This window comes from Pleurodeles waltl, chromosome 6 (assembly GCF_031143425.1).
Source record: "Pleurodeles waltl isolate 20211129_DDA chromosome 6, aPleWal1.hap1.20221129, whole genome shotgun sequence".
Classification (NCBI taxonomy): Eukaryota; Metazoa; Chordata; class Amphibia; order Caudata; family Salamandridae; genus Pleurodeles; species Pleurodeles waltl.
The window spans coordinates 663,421,881-663,440,327 of NC_090445.1; the positions used below are offsets into that span (position 1 = coordinate 663,421,881).

At 42.9% G+C, this 18,447-nt stretch overlaps 1 protein-coding gene across 7 annotated transcripts in view; it reads right to left on the reverse strand.

Moving 5' to 3' along the window:
- ZNF219 (zinc finger protein 219) overlaps positions 1-18,447 on the reverse strand; it is a 259,158-nt gene that overhangs the window by 149,156 nt on the left and 91,555 nt on the right. Inside the window, exon 1 of one of the 7 annotated variants that reach the window (XM_069239041.1) lies at positions 3,174-3,269. The exons of 1 other annotated variant lie outside the window; for it this stretch is intronic. The gene's annotated coding sequence lies outside the window, so the exon portion shown is untranslated. Of the gene's footprint in view, positions 1-1,989; positions 2,051-2,184; positions 2,480-2,516; positions 2,564-2,643; positions 2,794-3,173; positions 3,270-18,447 lie in introns of those variants that run through there. 5 more of the 7 variants (XM_069239045.1, XM_069239040.1, XM_069239046.1 and 2 more) reach the window with 5 other exon arrangements.

An 18,447-nucleotide genomic window follows, 5' to 3' on the forward strand; every position in this document is an offset into this window, starting at 1 on the left:
ACCCCCAAAAAATTGTTTCTAGCTCAAACGGTTTAAAAGTTATTAAAAAGGCAAAGATATGTGTTGCTGTGCAGTGGAAGATTTTTTGCAAAGGTTGACCACTCGCCTTTCAGTTGTGTATTGCTATGTTTGGGTGTTAAACGGGTATTAATAAGGTGCTACCATTACTCAAGACTGTGTTAATCGTAAAAACGCTGCATAACTTGCTTTTCCTCCCAATTTACTCAACCCCACCGCATATTATGGCCCTATACCAGCCGCATAATTCCAGTGGCCCTGCATATGCTGCACGTACAGGTCACCGTCATGTCAAAGCTTATGTACGCCAAGCACTAGCTGCTGCAGGCAGTAGTACGAACTGGATATAAAATAACCAGCTCACTAGAGGTAGGTGGGTATACAAGCACCTCACGTTGATGGAAGCTCACACCTCAGGCACATGGATATTCGATACAAACTTTCAACCGGTGGATATTGATAATCTATTAACTAATGCATTTACACATTCTTACAAAGAGTACCCAAACTGGATGCGTCAGTGTACTCTATATGAAACAGAGTGAAGAGACTTCACAATACCAAAAAAACGCTAATGGACATAAAATGGCTAAATAACCTGGATACCTGGTGTAAAATCAGCACTCAACACAGGAATGAGAACAAGCTGCAAAAGCGTAAAAGGGAAAACTGGAGAGGGGGCAAGAGGGAGAACAGCGCTAGAAAGAAGAAGCAAGGAAAAGCAGGATGCAGTTCGGAGAGTGCAGTTAACTATACTACCTACTAAATGTCTTATGCATGTGATGATAACATGTACTGTAAAACCTATTCAGCAAAAACAGACAGCTAAACAGATTACCCAAATAGCTACCCACAAAAAATGACCTGCACTTTTAAACATCATTCAAGTACTTGCCCACAAATACGTTCCGTCTACAGCAAGAATAGTCAATTTAACTCATTCCGATAGCAATTGGAAATAATTGTGGTTATATCTGGGAATTAAATACAGGTTGAATCTTTGTAGGGGCCTAATTTTCCCTAGGTGAGATTTTCGCAACTATATTTTCAATCCTATTTTTGCAGCCTGCACTTTCACAACGCACTGTACACACACCGAGACTCACCAAATGGACACAGTATAAACCAACCCACGTCCATCAACCAAGGACAGACTGAACTTCGAGAACATGACTATACTTTACTAGAAAGTACATGGTATATTCTATACCCTCTCCCGTATGTACCTAGAAACGACGTGCACAACTTCGTCTCATGTACGCAGATATACTATAAATTAATTGACCTAAATTTCACTCACGTTTAATTGCTACAGTTCTGCAGTAACGCAAACAAAAACATCAATAAATAAAACCCTGCAGCTGAAAGTGGGGGGGGGGAGTTGTAATCTCCGCCGGCCATCTCTAATAGGCCACAGGCCCAGGACGGCTCCATGCGGAGAAGAAAATGAAAAATAAATCAAGATTTACAGGGAAATAAAAGGGGGTGATGGGCAGGTGTATGACTGAGGCAGCTCCGAGTATTTCATCACCACCCGTCCACGCATTAACCCTACAGCACCTGAGCACCTCATATCGCTCCAGACCACCCCAGCCCCAATGAGCCAGCGCTGCTGCTCCCCCACGCTCCCAAAGAAATCAGACACGCAGCTGGATCAGCGTCTGTAGTGGATCACAAACGTGCTGCAGACCCCCGTAGAAGTGTACAAGCCCTCCGTATAAGGACTTCAAAACCTCCACCAATTCGTGCAGGACCATCCCTCAGACAGACACCTTGGCTGTATCCCCCATCCCCAATTCAGATCGTGAAACTATGGTCCACTTATTTAAAAGTAAATACAAAAAACGCCTACTCACAGCGTACGTGACCCCTCAAAACAGGACAACACACGAATTGACATTTAGCTGCACAGAACCCCTTAACTCAGGCAGCAGAGATACAGGACCCAGCTAAAGAAGACACTCTACCAACCGACAGGCAACCCTCTGTACAGAACCGGGATCCTTCACATGCGTGTCCAGACACCCAAACCTAAACTGCCCAACACTCATCCAGACCACACATTAGGAAACGCCTAGGTGTACAACCCCTCCCATCTCAATACGGGTCACCCCATACAGACATCCTACTTTTTAGAAGCTCTGACAATTAAAAAAAATAACCTACGGCTCCCTTTTGCCGCTAGAGAGCCTTCCACGGAGACCCTGATAGTGTGGGACACCCCAAAGGAGGTCCATCGCCGCGCTGCTGCACGGCCCACGCTGCAATCCACCATAAAACTGAGCAGCTCGGGGCCCGCGATGCACTCCGTTTCACAGGGATCAAACAACAGCACAGTCCCCTTCACCCCTGTCCTCCATTACACAACAACAATCCAATCTGAAAAACACAATCAAGGGAAGCTAAACAGTAGAAACCAAACGTCCCCGAGCACTCCCGCCCTCTGATCACCCCAGACCGAGCAAGGGCACCCCCACCCTCACAGATGAAAAATCTACCAGCGACAGCGCCCCCACACCTCCAACTACGGCGACGAGCCACCCTCCCCTCGCCCCCCGGAACCTGCCCCCTACCCTCATGGCGGCGCACCCTCCCCCCATCCGTCCCGAGGTCTGTGCAACTTACCCCCACCCCCATCTACAGGTCACTTCCTGCACCTTCTCGTTTCCTGCAACACCGTTTCCTCCTTTTCCCATAAATCTGTCTCTTATTTTCCCCCATTTGTTTGTTGCTTGTTTCCTGCGGCTCCCACTGACCTGCTGTCTGCAAATGGATCCCTTCTCCCTCCCTCTGCCCCCTCCCCCATACCCCTCCCCTACTCCCAGCCGTGACTGACTCCATTCACTACAAAAGCCCTTGTGCTCCTCTATCTGGGAAGGAAGCCGAAGCCTTCCCCGGCCAGCCCCCCACTTCACAACGAAGGTGCCCCCCCCCCCCCCTCCCTCGGCACACACCAGGAAACGCAGAAAAAGTTCGCTCTCCCTTTTCAGACCTAAATCCCCGTCCCCGCTCGCCCTGCACCTGCTTCCAAAAACTTCACAGGCACAAAAATATAAATACAAAAATACACAACCATGCTCTGCCTGTACCCCCGTTTTATTCACTGCCCACCACCCTTATAAAGGCAGAGCGAGGATGAGGAGGGCAGTACTCACACTCGGGCCCGGATGAAGGCTGCTCTGCTCCCAGCTCTGCTCAGGGACAAGGAGCGGAGCTTCTGCTGCTGCTTTTTTTTTTTTTTGCTTGAATTAAACACAATTTAAAAAAAAAAAAAAGAGGGAGGGAGCAGCTCCTGCTCTCATTGTGCTCCCTGCATTCAGCAGCAGCACATTTGCATTTTTCAGGCCTTTTCATCAGATCTCACTGGGGGCTTTTATTGAAAGAGCAGCTCAGAGCCAGGAATGCTGGGAGGGACAGGGCCCTTTTTTCTTTCAAAACTGTGGGTTTCTTTCATTTTTTTTCCGCTCTCATTCCCCTTCCTTCACCGACGGGTCCGGGATATTTTATTTTGACTTTCGGTTTGAGTCCCTTTTTAGAATGATAAATAATATCAGCATTATTTTTATTATTTATTAAGAAAGGGAAAACAGCCAACATTAAAGAGACAGCAGATTATTTACTAGGATGAGACAGAAAGATGGGAGGGAGCAAAAACCGAGCACTCCTGTAAGTGCTCTGCCTTCACATTAAGCGGTGAGGCTCGCTGGGTACACCAAGTGGTATTTGGTATAATTCCCACACTGATTTGCTTTATTCGTGGTGCGGTGCTTCAGACCCAGGGCTTGATTGTCAGGGCAGAAAATGTTAAAAATGGAGTCGTTCTCTTCTGTATTCTGGCAGATGCATAATTATTAACGCTCATGCACAGGGTTATACCGATAGATGGGAAGGGTGATAACACTGTCAGGGGGAGTGATACAAATATATATATATATATATATATATATATATATATATATATATATATATATATATATATATATATATATATATATATATATATATATATATATATATATATATATATATATATATATATATATATATATATATATATATATATATATATTTCTTTATATGTTTGTATCACTCCCCCTGACAGCGTTATCTATCGTGTGCGTGTATACATACACACACATATATATGTATGTGTAGAGAGAGACCAACAGAGTGAGATTTGTAGATACACATACTGAAACATACACAAAATGATAAATAATGCTAAAATTTGTTAGAGAGACAGAAAGCTAGACAGACCAATAGTGCATAAACAAAGTGATAGGACAATATAGTGCTACACTGGAAAACCGAGGATAGCGACAGCTACAGTAATAAATGGAGAGATGCCAATAAAGAGGTATAGATAGAGTGATAGACAAATACAGTTACAACTTATTTTAGCCTGTCAATGATGTTTGACATCCTAACCATCGATCTTAGACTTTCCCGGTATGCTTTAGGTTCAAGGAGGATTAGTCGTCTACTTATAGCAGCATAATGCAAGAAAGATACCACACCTCCTTTAATCCAGACCTGCTAAAGGTGATGACAGAGCTCAGCGTGCCCATCATGCTTTTGGTGAGAACCATTATGGCTGGTTGGGTCAATGTGAAAATATGGGAACTGATTTAGAAGAGGGTGGTGACAATGCAGCTGCCAAAGAATGGTGGTTGCCCTATCAGTCTGCCTCCCGCCCCCCTCGCCCATTTAAAGGTTGGGGCACAGCAAACTCCTCTTTGTGGCACACCCGCATCCGAAGGCCTGCCCTGATAAGGGCAGCCCACTGTACTTCATGTCTGCCAGCGTCATTCGTATACAACGTGGTGATGTAAGAATCTTTCAAAATAGTCAAATGAACTCTATCTGTTGGGAGAAATCGTCTAACGTGCCAAAGACATGTTTTTGTTTTTCCTTTTGCAAAGAGATAACCCCGGCCTGCACTTTGGTGATGTCCCTTCGGTAAATAACAGAAAGTGTCAGCACTACGTAGCAGTCCCAATCACCCTCCCATCAGGGAGAGAGGAGCCATTTAGGTTGCAACTTAAAATATCTTCTGACTTTACCAGAACTGTTAAATATGGCACCCACAAAGGTATCTGTGACCTCCATATACTTTCAATACGTAGAACACAAAACAAAGACTCTCGTAGGATGAAAATATGCATTTCTTGCAAAAATATCCACCTACAAAAAAATGACTTAAAAAAAAAAAAATCCTGAACCCAGCCTAATTCACTGCCAACACGTGTTTAAGACTGGGTTACTTTACTATAACAACTCCAGTCCTATAATGTTTAATGGGCGTGTTTGATGAGAAAAGTATGCAACTGTTGACATTTCTGTGGTCAAATATTTCTGAATGGCATTTATTTTTGTATTCTACATTTTTGTGTCTTTATCTTTGTAGTCTAAGTTTCTGTAGTCTACATTTTCACATACTATCCTCCTTGATCTCAGCCTGTCTCGCATGCACATAGCCTAGAGACACTCCAGTGCACAATCGTCAAGGCAATCACTAAGATGAACCAAATTGACGTGCTCCAAACTCTGAACAAAGTAAAAAAACAAACAAAAAAACTCAGGGGCATCCCTGCAGCCCTAGAAACCAAGGATTAATCACCACAACACAGAAGACAATGGAAGCAAGTCAACTGTGAAGGATCACAAATTGTTCTCCAAAATAATTAATCATACATGCATGTACCACAAAAAACACACAAACTGTAGTTCATCAATATACAATCTGAAATTACGTCACTTGATTTTTTATAACTGAGAAGAGTGCTAGAAGGGAACAGGTATTGGTGCAGTGCTCAGGGGCAACCAAATGCAGGCGAGTATCTACGCCCACTTACCTGCTAACTGTATTGTCAACCCTAAGTACTTTAGAAGACCTTTTATCTCTCTCAGGGACACGGAGGATAAGAGCATCAGCAGGGTCCTTGCAGAATCATTTTCCGCTGTACTGACAGTGGTATTGACACTGCCCTATGTGTATGGGATGGTTGCTGCAAACAAACTAATATGCTCTCAGACACAGGGCATCAAATTAACATCACCCTCTACTTTAGCTTTTTAAAAAATATGCTCGGACAAACTAGCATTTACTGCTGTTGTAGTCTTTGTACTCACAATATACATCAATAAGAAACAATATATGATCCTTATTCTAGATCTCCATCGTTTGACCCCTAAAGTACTTAAAGTTGCTAATATTGTAAACCCCTGTCCTGATGTTGACACCTTGAAATCATCCATTTGGTGTGCAATCGGTAACAAACTTTTCCAGTTTTGGACTGACACTGCTCAATAGGGGCGGTTAGCAGGAAAGTGGTCAAGAGACCCTACGACCCCCCACAAAAATAAAGCAGCTACTGCATTTTATTTCCCATGTGCCTTCCCCAAGCTCACTGTTATGCACGTGTATCACCCGAGCCAGCACTGTCAGCAATTCACTTCTAGCATCCTCTCAGTTATAAATATCAAGTGATGTAATTTGAAATTATATACTGATGACCTACTACTTGGGTGTTACATGCCTTTGTGTATGATTAATTCTTTGAACAAGAATTTATGTGTTACTCAACGTCAGATTCGCTTTACATTTTTTCCAAAGGACAACTGTCTCCTCTGTCGCATATTCTGACCATTCATGGCCAATAAGGGATCCTAGCATTACCAGCACGCTTTATGCAGCCCAGGTATGATCTCCCATGGCCAAACCTGAACTGAATCAGTTCAGAACACCCAGGAGATATACTTGTACAGAACTCTGGGACTTCTGGTAATCCGAGGCTCCCTAGTGCAGGATAGCCATCACATTTACCCACTGTTCTTGCCTAAGCCAGCATGCTTCAGACCAGAGTCTCTCCAAAATGCTCCAAGTGAAGAGATAACCCAACACTGAGCAGACCTAGATTACTGGTTCTGTCAGACTGTCCAGCATTTTCCACCAGAGGATATGCTTCAAGTCAAGAGGCATTCAAGATTTGAACGGCTAAAGCCAATCAGTGATATAAATTTACATATCTGGCGTAGGACAGTCATACCTCATTGCTTTGTCAGCCTGTCAGAATGCCCAAGATAAGAGTTGCCCAGATCTGCACCATCAAGGTACACTAATGTTCTTAGCTTATTCAGCAGGCTCCTAGTCAGCAAATGTACCAGAAGAAAACCAATATGACAGGCTACTGATAACAAGCTGTCTTACTCGTTTAATTTACACTGAATCAAACTTCACAAGGGCAACCCTTCCTCTCAGTTTTCAGAATATTTCAAATAAGGGGATTCCACGGTACACAAGAAGCAACAATGCAGAATGGTCATGGTTGACCTCTGATTCGCACCTTTCTATTACACTCCAGGAATTATCATGGCTAATTACCGATCTCAGCCTGCCTAGCAAACTGCATTTCATGACCACTCACTGCTCCAGATCAATGGTTGGCAATGACTGATCTCAGTTGGATCAGCATGCTTCAAATTATGAGACACCTCAATGCATAACTGACAAGACTGACTGCTAATGTCATCCTGTCCAATGTACTGCAGGTCATTCAACATCATGGATGACCACTGATCTTAGCCTGCCAAGCATCTTCCAGCTAAGAACAGTCAAGGCCACCTGTTGATCTCCGCTGATGCAGTATGCTGCTTGTGTGAAGATGTCCGAGTGTTTAAATTTAATTGCTGACAACTTCTCTTTGCCTGTCCACCACACTCTAGGTTTATGGGATGCTACACATCTTTAACCATTTTGGCTGATGCTGGTCTTGGCTAGTCCCAAATATTTCCAGTCAGAGCCGTTATAACCTGCCACTGTCTGCAGTCTATCCATAATGCTGCAGATCAGAAATGTCCAAAATGACTCTTGATCTCATCCCTCTGTTAGATTGGTTAAGAGACACTTCAGTTCTGAAACTCTATGGCTGTCAATCTAGCATGCGCCAACTCTGGAGATGTCTACGTCAGCCACAGGCAATACCGACTTCAGCTGGACCAGCATGTTCCAGGATAGGAGTCCCACTAATGTCCAACCATCATGTCTGACACCAACCTCATCTTATCCAGCAACATGGGGTCAGATGTACCAAAGGATTTGACCCATTCTGTGTCTATGGGAAAAAGCTTTCGTACATATGGCCCATGGTTGTTTTCACCCAGGGAAAAGGTCATTCTTTTGAGCTCAGTAATCATGTTCCATGTCAGAAGCTTCATGGTCATCTCGGATTACAGCCTGTCCAAAGTGCTTCAGACTGAGAAAACCTTTCTGACACTTAGCTGCTCCAGCAAGCTCCCGATCAAAAAAATATGTATGAACTATATGTCTACTTTTAGCCTGCCCAGCATCTTCTACATCAGATGTATTTAAGTTAGAAATTCCAATGTCTTTTTCTGATTTCAGCATGACATATTCTCCATAGCAAGAGATGCAAGCAATGTTAAAATGTCGTAGACCAAATGTTGATGACCACAAATACTGCATTCTCAATGTCAGGAATTTGTCAAATGATGGCTGTTACGGTTCTGACATGCAACATTAATCTCAATGTGCCCACCATGCTCAGGGTTATTTGAGGCTACGGTTCAAATCTGTCATGGCAGACAGCTAATCTGCGCCTCTCTAGTATGCTTCAAGTCAGAAATGTAATGGACAGTTGATGAGAACAGCTAATCCAACATGTTCCTGGTCATAATTACTTTCACCACCTTTGCCACTCTGTCTCTAAATTCTTTGGGTTCCAAGCACCTTGACAGTTGCAGGAGATACCGCACAAACAGGTCCATCTCAAAAGATGATTGCTTCACTGTATCATTTGAGTATTTTGTTAACTGGGTTTACACTGTTGCTGGTCACCCAACATCAACAATATTAATTATAGAACAAATGTATCACAATTATTTAAAATGTTAGTTATTGGAATTCAGGTAGAGAAAAGCCATGTCAGTGCAATGGCACAAATTGTCTCTAAAGTGGCATCAGCAAAGTCCGTTAACTTCAGAGTTATTAATTTCTCCATTCTTTTACTGCTGCTGCAGCAAGGGCTTTTGTTGCATACCTTATACTGTGTACAGCATCGCTGCCCAAATCCCTTTGTGTATTTTGAGTGTTTTCAATGAATATGGGGTTCTCTCCCTGGTCCAGTGACAGGAATGGCATCAATGCAGGATATGCAAGTGTAATGCCTTTTCTGAACTAGCCTAGAGACAGCTTTCACTCACTTTGCTAGCCTCATGTTTTCCAAGAAATCATAGTACAAATACACACATAAGTATATGCATGCAAGAGATTTAGCTCTTTACATCCATTGGTGTTCAATGGATAATAACATTTAGTTTCTATCCAAAACTGAATAACGCAGGCGGCAATTAGTCAGTCCAATTCAACCATCAGCTATCTTGTACTGTCAGTGATGGCATTTTGACTGATCACATGTAAACATCTGTCTGAACAGCAGGGTGCTTCAGTACTAGAATAGGTGTGCCTGAGCTGCAGGGTCACTCCTTTGTTTTTGAAATTTTTAATACGTTTTACTTCCATTGCCACTTAAAGGTGGGGCCAGAAACTAGTTCTCAAAGTTATTAATCTAGAGCTGCTTATATATGCTGCCACATCCCCTATCCATGTGTGCCTATGCAGTAATGCCACTTACCTTCTTTCCTATGATCAATGCTGACTGGAACCTGATTCCCTCAAGCTCAGCAATTCTATACCGTGGTGCCTCTGCACAGGATTGACCTTGGAGTTTGTTGTGTTCTAGTCTTTACTCTCATCTTGCCAGCATTCATGCAATCCTTCAGGTTGAAGCTATGTGAAAAGAATCACAAGCAGCTTGTAATAGCTCACTCTCATTCCTCCTTTGCACCCAGAACATGTGAGATGCTCGATTTCTTGTTTAAGAAGAGGAATCAAGAGGCGAGTGCTTTGGCTCAAAAACTGGGATCTGTTTCAAGCACCTCTTCAAGTCATAAGGAAACAAGGCACCCTATTCAAGACCTGTACCTCTCCGGCATGGTAGTCACCTTTACTGGACAAAAGCAATACATTTTAGGAACCCAGCAACAGTAAAAACTTAGGGCCAGATGTAGCAAAACGGCAATTTGCGACTTGCAAATTGCGAGTCCCTGCGACTCGCAATTTGCAAGTCGCAAATTGGTATGCAGTACGGTGTCTCAGACACCGACTGCGACTCGCTATGGGGTCGCAATGACCCACCTCATGAATATTCATGAGGTGGGTCGCAAATTGCGGCACCATAGCGAGTATAGGCACTCACTAACATGGAGGCCTGCTGTCGTCAGCAGACCTCCATGTTCGTGACTGCTTTAAATAAAGCAGTTTTTTTTTTTTTTTAAGTGTAGCCCGTTTTCCTTAAAGGAAAACGAGCTGCACTTAAAAAAAAAAACCGAAACCTTTAGTTTCGGTTTTTTTTCAGGGCAGGCAGTGGTCCCTTGGACCACTACCTGCCCTGAAAAAAATGTTTGGGGTCCATTCACAAACTGGAAGGGGTCCCATGGGGACCCGTTCCAATTTGCAAGTGGGTTACCATCCACTTGAAGGGGATGGTAACTGCGATACGATTTGCGACCGCGTACGGTATTGCATCCCACTCAGACTCGCAAATAGGAAGGGAACACCCCTTCCTATTTGCGAGTCGGAAATGCATTTTGCGAGTCGGTCCCGACTCGCAAAATGCATTTCTGAATAGGAAACTGCGATTTGCGACTCGCAAACGGCAAATTTTGCCGTTTGCGACTCGCAAACTGTTTCCTACATCTGGCCCTTAGTTTCTCAACCATCTGTTCCCCATTACCCAATGATTTAATCCAGCAAATAGTCTTGGTGCCACAAGAGTTGGGACAGGATTGAGGAGACAGAGACGTTAACACAAGCAGAATCACTTTTAAAGCTCCATATGGCCCAAACTCAAAACCTAAACTGAACAGTGCAATGGCAAAACCTAAAGTTAAATTCCACACAACAAATGAAAAGGAGTAAGAATTTTTTTTACAATAACAGAAACCCCTGAAAGTTAGCAATGGGCTTGTGTATTTGGAGCCCTAGCTAGCACGCTGATTCACTGTAAAACACACACTACTCTAGAAAACAAACAGTCAATGAGAGAAAGTACCAATGGCAAATTGTAATATACAGGGGGTAGGGGAGAGGAGAGGGGTTTCACATAAGGATTAAAACAAAAACTAGACAGTAACTTTGGGTCTTTTATTATGAAACATGATATGAGTTGCTCCCAAAAGATATGGTCAAGGAAGAGCCACTGATGGTTGGCTTTAAAACCCATTATGTTCTAGCAACAAAGTCAAGAAAGGGAGGTCAGGGGGTGGGGGCAGTAATCTGGGTCCGTTTTCTTATCAATCAGCGTAAAATCCACCTGTGCCCACGAAAGAGAACTACAAAACATCAACTTAGAATGTGAGGGTAATATAACCGATATTTCAATGTTTGTTATCCTCCTGGGAAGAACTGCAGAGACGAAGACCTTATGATAACTAAGTTAAAGCTAGCCGTAGGGAACTCTGTAGGAACTCAGAAGACCGGTGCTAAGCATATCCATTTAGTGTATGGTGATTTTAACTAAAGACCCAATAAAAGAACTACTGGAGGAAATCATGTGATGACCACCTGAGGCAGTCATAAAATGGAGCTAGAAAAGAGATGGACAGCTTGCTGCCCTGATGGTGGAAGGTGCTCTCCATGCATTAGGTAGGCAAACTAGGGCAGATGTGCCAGCCAGAAACCTAAACTGCACAGGCAATAAAAAAAGCTTCATTTGCTTTGTTCTAATTAACATAGATGCATATTATGCAATATACAATATTAATGTCGAAGGTAGGACAGACAGTGACTGTGATCCATTTTACTCCACATACTGCTTTCAGGCCTAACGCAGCTTGCCACTACCATGGACTACTGGGTGGTCCCCAAGAAGCTAATCCGGATTCCCATTCAATGGGCTACCAGGTGGGCCCATGAAAACTATGAACTCATAGCACCACACATAAGCATGATAACAGAATATTAGTTACAGGACATCCAGGAGCAGTGGAGCCTAGGAGGGAGGAGCGTTGTTAAAGCGTTTGAAATGATATTTGAGATGATGTCCCCATACTTTATGATGACAAAGAAATCCACATATCATTAGAAAGCCACATGTCCCAACAACACCATAAATAAAAAGAGCTGGTTTGGTAAAGAAGGCAGTCTGAAAAAAGTCCCTAGATAAAATGTTAAGGCAATGGCTTGAGAGACACAATGGAGAGCAAATTTTCAAAAACCATCGAAAGTCATACTAGGATCTAATTAAACCTAACAAAAATACGGGCACAGAGCAGGTTCTGTGCTGATGCAGAGAATGTATTAGTTGAGACAGACAGCAGGATATTTTGGCAAATGGCCTCAATGAGATGCAAAGAGCCTCCTGTGTGTCTCAAAGTTGGAGATGGGACACAGTGGCAGAGCTATACGCAGGGCTGACAAAGGCAAGTGCCTTGAAAAAAGGGGGTGGAAGGGAATTAATCAAATCAAAGAAAGCAACACAATGGCAAATGATCAATCAAGTTACAACACAGACCTGAAGATCGGAAAACCAAAGGCTTTAACAAGCAGTTCACAATGGATGATTCTGCTGCTGCTGCTACTTACAAACAAAAAAGGTAAACAGGGCCTCAGGCTCCGACAGAGTACCAGTTAACTTCTAACTAATACCCAATCGGATTACTAAATAGGATAGGTATGAATAAACTACTGTTGAACCAGATTCAAGATTGAGTTGGATGAGAGAACCTACTGTTTGGAACTTAAGAAGGGTTTAGAGCAGGTCTGAACACAATACAGAAGGCTATAAAATTCAACATGAGCTGTACAAAATATAATCAATTCAGGAAAGGTAGCCAGTACCTGACAGTTTTCGACCTCAAGACTGCTTTCAGTTCTGTCGACAGGATTACACTACTGGAAAAATAAACCCTAGAAAAGTAGCACAGGGCATTCGTACTGCTGCACCAACACACTTCAGCAAAGGATGAGGTATTAGCAGCTTTACAAATTAATTTTGTGGTCCATCAGGGGTGTATCCCAGCTGTGCTTTAATTTAGCATATATGAAAGATATGGGCACACACCTATTATAAATGAACCTAGACATGAAAAAGTTGGGTGATGATAAAATTGTGATTCTACTATTTTCAGACAATGCTGTGCTTCTAACCTTGCCGGAACTGGCAATGCACCATGAATTAAAGGGCTTTGGAACATATAAAGAAGCTCATGATAAATGCAAGTAAAACAAAATTAACGATTGTGAACCACAAGACCCCTCAGCGACAAACGTACTGTAAATGGGGCTCCACTAGGAACAGGCACAACCTTTGACTATTTGGGTATAAATAATAACAACAAGTTAGCATGGGGCCAACACAATGGCAAGATAATGCTATTAAACAAAATTTGGGAGCAGTGCTCTGATGCAAAAATAACAGTGGATGAAGAAAGATAAAGGACATCCTAGAAGTATATGGGATAGAGCAAGTGGCAACACATGGTCAAGACTATGGGGTTACCAAAAAAGCATGAGGTGCATAAGATAGAAAATCATTTTTTGACACAATTCTTGCCAACAAAAACAACTACTGGCTTGGTAAATGCTTGCACTTCAACGTGAGGGCTTTCTCCTATTAGCAACTTGTGGGTATACTTTCATTTCCATTTAGAGGTGGGACCAAAGAGCTCCCACTGAAGTCCTCAGGATTTGGACTGACCCCATAGAAGACATGATTCAACTGTGCCCAGGCATGCTGTGGGCTAGGACAGAAGTAGACCCCCGACACCTACGAAAACAAAGTATTTTGTAAAATGTTATTACTATGAAAGCATCTCAGAATAACAGCTGAAAACCACAAAGAAAAAAATTAAAAATCACTAGCTACAGCAAATTTTGGGAGAATCCTTGTAAACTGACTGTAGCAAGCATTACCACTGACCAAGGCTAATTGATGTAAGATTAAAGTAAATAGGATTGCCATTTTCACAAGAGTAGGTTCCCTGTTGAAAGTACTTGCGATTAAAAAGCTAAAATAGCCTAGAATATATCTCAAAATAATAAAGCCAGAGGCTTGGTGTTCTATGTAATTAACATTCAGATTTGAAACTATTCCACTGTGAACATTTACACCACGCAGGACACCACAAAAAAACAAAAGAGAGCACCAGTTTATGCACCAGCAAACTGGGAGAACTAGAGACAAAAAGCAAAACTTTATACTCTTTGCACTAAAACCATAGCCAATGAAAGGGAATACTCGGTCCATTCTTTAAGAAAGTTAGGGCCGAGAGCCTTAGGAAAACATTAGCGCTGTTGCTCCTGGGCAGTTACATCACCTATATTCCTCTCAGTCCTAGCAATGTTCACAGCCTATACCGCACCAGCACGGCAGGAACAAACTTAAGTAGAAATAGGAGCCCTGACGTAGATGAGTCGGACAATGAACCAGGGCCTAGTCAACCATGGAGACCGGAAAGTGGCTGCAAACGCTCCAGGTTGGATAATTCCACTAGATGAGGGGTACAGGTGATGATTGAGATATAGAAGGCATGTTGAGCCCATATGATATATATCATCCACGATCAGCAGAGTGGACTCCTGCAGACCAAGTGGCCCAACATGTGGGCAGTAGGACTCGTAAACCAATGGATAAGGAATTTAGGGGCTGTCTTCAGGTGGAATGTCCACAGCCTTCTGTGGAGGGCAAGTCGCACTAACACCAAAGATCAATGAGATGATGGCCACCTTTGTGGTCAAATTAAGTAGAAACCGAAGAAGGGGATTGGCTGTTCTTGGAAGGCATACCAGGATAAATTCTTGGATGTCTTGAGGCCTTTGACAAAGATTTGGATATGGCTGAAGGAGCCAAAGAAACCTGCAGCATATCATCACTTGACCTGCTGTCATAATGGGCCCAGAGAGCAGTAGGTTTCCTTAGGAATGCCAACTGTTTGCTCTAGACCGAAAGACTGTGGACCCTACTGATTAAAATTGACCCTGAATTAGTGTAATTAGCCACATCTGAGGCAGGACCAGTGGCAGATGGAGACTTCTTTGGAGAATCATTTATAAAGGAGTTGGGTAAATTTGTGACTATGTACTCATCTCTAGACAAAGCCCAACACTCAATTAAAAAAGTGGTTGGCAAACATGTTTTTGGAGGGGCCGCTTTTCTGGCTGCCCACACACTCCAGCCTCTTAGAGGTACCTAAGCAACCACATGTTCCAGGATCAAAAGAGGTTGAAGGGTTTCTTCCCCACTAGAGGTCGAGGGTGTGGTGGAAGGGGAAACTTTGGTCGTGTCTGGAACACCCCACAGGGATCCTCAAATAAGTACTACCCTTCTTCAAGACCAAAGGTGGGAGATCGCCTGGGGATGTTTCTGCAGAAATGAGGTGAGGTGACATGAGATGCGTGGGTCTTCTGACTCTCACTGGATTTCAAATAGAACTCTATGGGTCACCTGTCCAGTTCAGAACTCCAAAACAAATTAATTTTGCAACAGTAGACAGTCTTTTGATCTCACAGAAAGTACAGTCACTTCTAGAAAAGTGTGCTATAGCTTCTTCACACAAGCCTCCACAATATTTGTTGGACAACGTTTTTCTGTGTGAGAAAAGGGACAAAGGGGTTAGCCTGGTGATAAACCTGTGGGAACTCATTTAGTGGATTGTCTAGCGACACTTCAAGACAGAGCAGTTACATCTATTATAAGACATCTTAAGCTGGGAAAGTTGGACATCAAGGATGCCTACTTCACGACTCGCATCTTCCCTCCACACCAGTTTCCTACATTTTATGTTTGACTGGTGAATGCACAAGTTTGTGGCTCTCCCTTTTGGACTTTCCTTGCCCCCCCCCTGGCGTTTCAATAAGGTTATGCGTTTGGTAGTAGAGCTGTTACGTTCCTGAAGGGTACGTCTTATTATATATTTGGTCAATATTCTCTTGCTGCATCAAGAACTGCCTGTCCTCCTTCAGCAACTGTCCATGACACAGTCCCTCTGGAGCTCTCCGTGGATTCTCCAATCATTCTTCCCCAGAGTTCAAACCTGTTAACGGATTCCTGGGATGACTCACACCAGTAAGTCCGAGAATGGTCTGTCAGCCTCATGAAATTGAAGATTAAAGGGGACACTGTGGCATCCTAGCCCTTTTGAGACAGTCCTCAGTGCTTATTAGGAAAACCAGGGCAGATTCCACCTCTAAACAATGTAACGCGGCTTGGTGCAGGTGGTCTCACTGGCATGTGGGACGGAATATGGATCCCGTGGTGGCCAGCATAGCACACATTTGAACCTTATCAGAGTTGTCTCACAGAAGTTTGGCATAACGTACAAATAATTCAAACATTTACCATTTCAAAGGCTCAACATCCATTGGTTTGCAAACTCCTGAGGGGTGTTAGGCATTCCAAAATCCCAGGCTAAAGGTATTCCCAACTGTGGGACATGAATGTAGTCTTACGTTTTTTTGAGATATTGCAGGATAATAATTTACTAACCAGGAAAGAACTTACGGGTAATTTGGCAATGCTGTTGCATTCAATATCTTGTACGAGGGTGCTGGATGTCCAGGCTTTGGAAATTTCTGCCAGGGTTTTCTCCCCAGAAGAGGATCCCTTTACAGTGTCTCGTAACACAAAAGCCAGTTGTTAGAACAGTTTATTACCAGTCATTCCTGGATAATCCTAAACTATGTGTGGTTAGATGTATCATAGTGTAAGAAAAAAAATGACAGAGGAAATCCGACTGGCTGGTGGTAAACAGATGGTAAAGTCTTTAAAGAAACATTTTAACATCTTCTCCTTTCCCACAATAGTCAGGCGGGTCCATAGGGTGTTGAAGGAGGCAGGCAAAGAAACCTCCCTTAAAGGTGCACAATCGGCTAGCAGGGGCTATAGCCTCTAAGACTTTTGATGTAGGTAGCCATCTGGAAGATATTCTGAAGGCAGCAGACTGGTCGTCAGACTCTACATTTAAAAAAGTTTTATTTCAAGCCAATGATGAACAGGTCTACAGTGGTGGTGAATAAGCATTGAACAAGCATAATCTGAGCCTTCGGTCCTGACAAAAAAATGAAAAAGTTCCTGGCTATTGTTAAAGTATCAATTCTATTAAGGACACAGAAGGAGGATTATCACACCCGGACTGACACATAGCTGTTCCTCCCACTTGGGAGGTCATGTATTGGATTGCTTGTGGCATAAGTATAACATTTTAAGGGTTATTTGATCATTTGTGATTATGTGAAAATTATTAATATGGTTTCTGGTTGCACACTGTATATTACAGACTTTAAGCACGTTAAGGGATGAATATCTGACATGCTACTTTATTCAACAGGTGCAGAGCTGAAACAAGATTAACAGTGAGGAAAATTTCACAATGGTACGCATCCAGTGAAGAAAGAAAAAGTGCTGTTCCTTGAGGATGTTCTGATGGGGGCCAGAGACACGTGGTTGATAGAATTTGACTTTGCTTGGACTCATGGAGTTTTAGTCCTTTGCCTAGCTGTGGTTACATAATGTTTTTGGCTGCAGAGCTAAAATAAAGAAAAAAAAGCATAATCCTCACCTCCATGTCTTTAACAGTCCTGAAATTGTCCTTCACAATAGCTAGGAAAATGTTCATTGTGTTCATATATACATATTTATTCACAGAACTCACAACTTGAATGGCTTTTAGCTGAAACAATAAAATTATTTGATCATGTACATATACTTGTATAATTCAAACAGGAAGCAGAGTTAAAGGCAATGGTACAGTCAAAACATTACTGATGGGGTAGCTGAGTCTGGGAGCAGATTTGGATTGTAAACTCATCTTGATGTAGGGCTCTTTAAAGAGGTGCATCTTCAGCTCTTTCCAAAATTGGTGCAGGTTCGTTGTCCCATACATACAGCTGAAATGATCTAACAAAGGCTCATTTATGTCCACAAGCTGAATGATATCACCAGGGACAAATCTTTCACTTGGTCCTAAGATCCTGTTGTGCTGTATGATCAACAGTAAATCAATGACTAGGTGAAACAATTCCAGCTAGCTGTTACGAGTCAAGCAATTCAGCCTTCCTCTCCTTTTAGGCATAGGGTGCTCATACACTGCACTAAAAGGTTGAGTACTCTCTTCCTTCCTTGCTAACATTTCTGGGGACCAAGTTTCACCTGCATTTATTCAATCCAGGTGGTTGCACCAGGGAGTTAAGCTGTCTTTTCTGACTGTGGTTACCCTTCGAGCCAGTTCCAGCCTGACAAAGCTCATCCTGCTTTAGACTCCTCCTCTTCCTCTGCATCGGAGTTTCACTCCTGCCAGTTGCAGGGGCTAATTGGAAAAGTGGCTGCCAAGCTGGTGAGTGAGGGAGTTGAT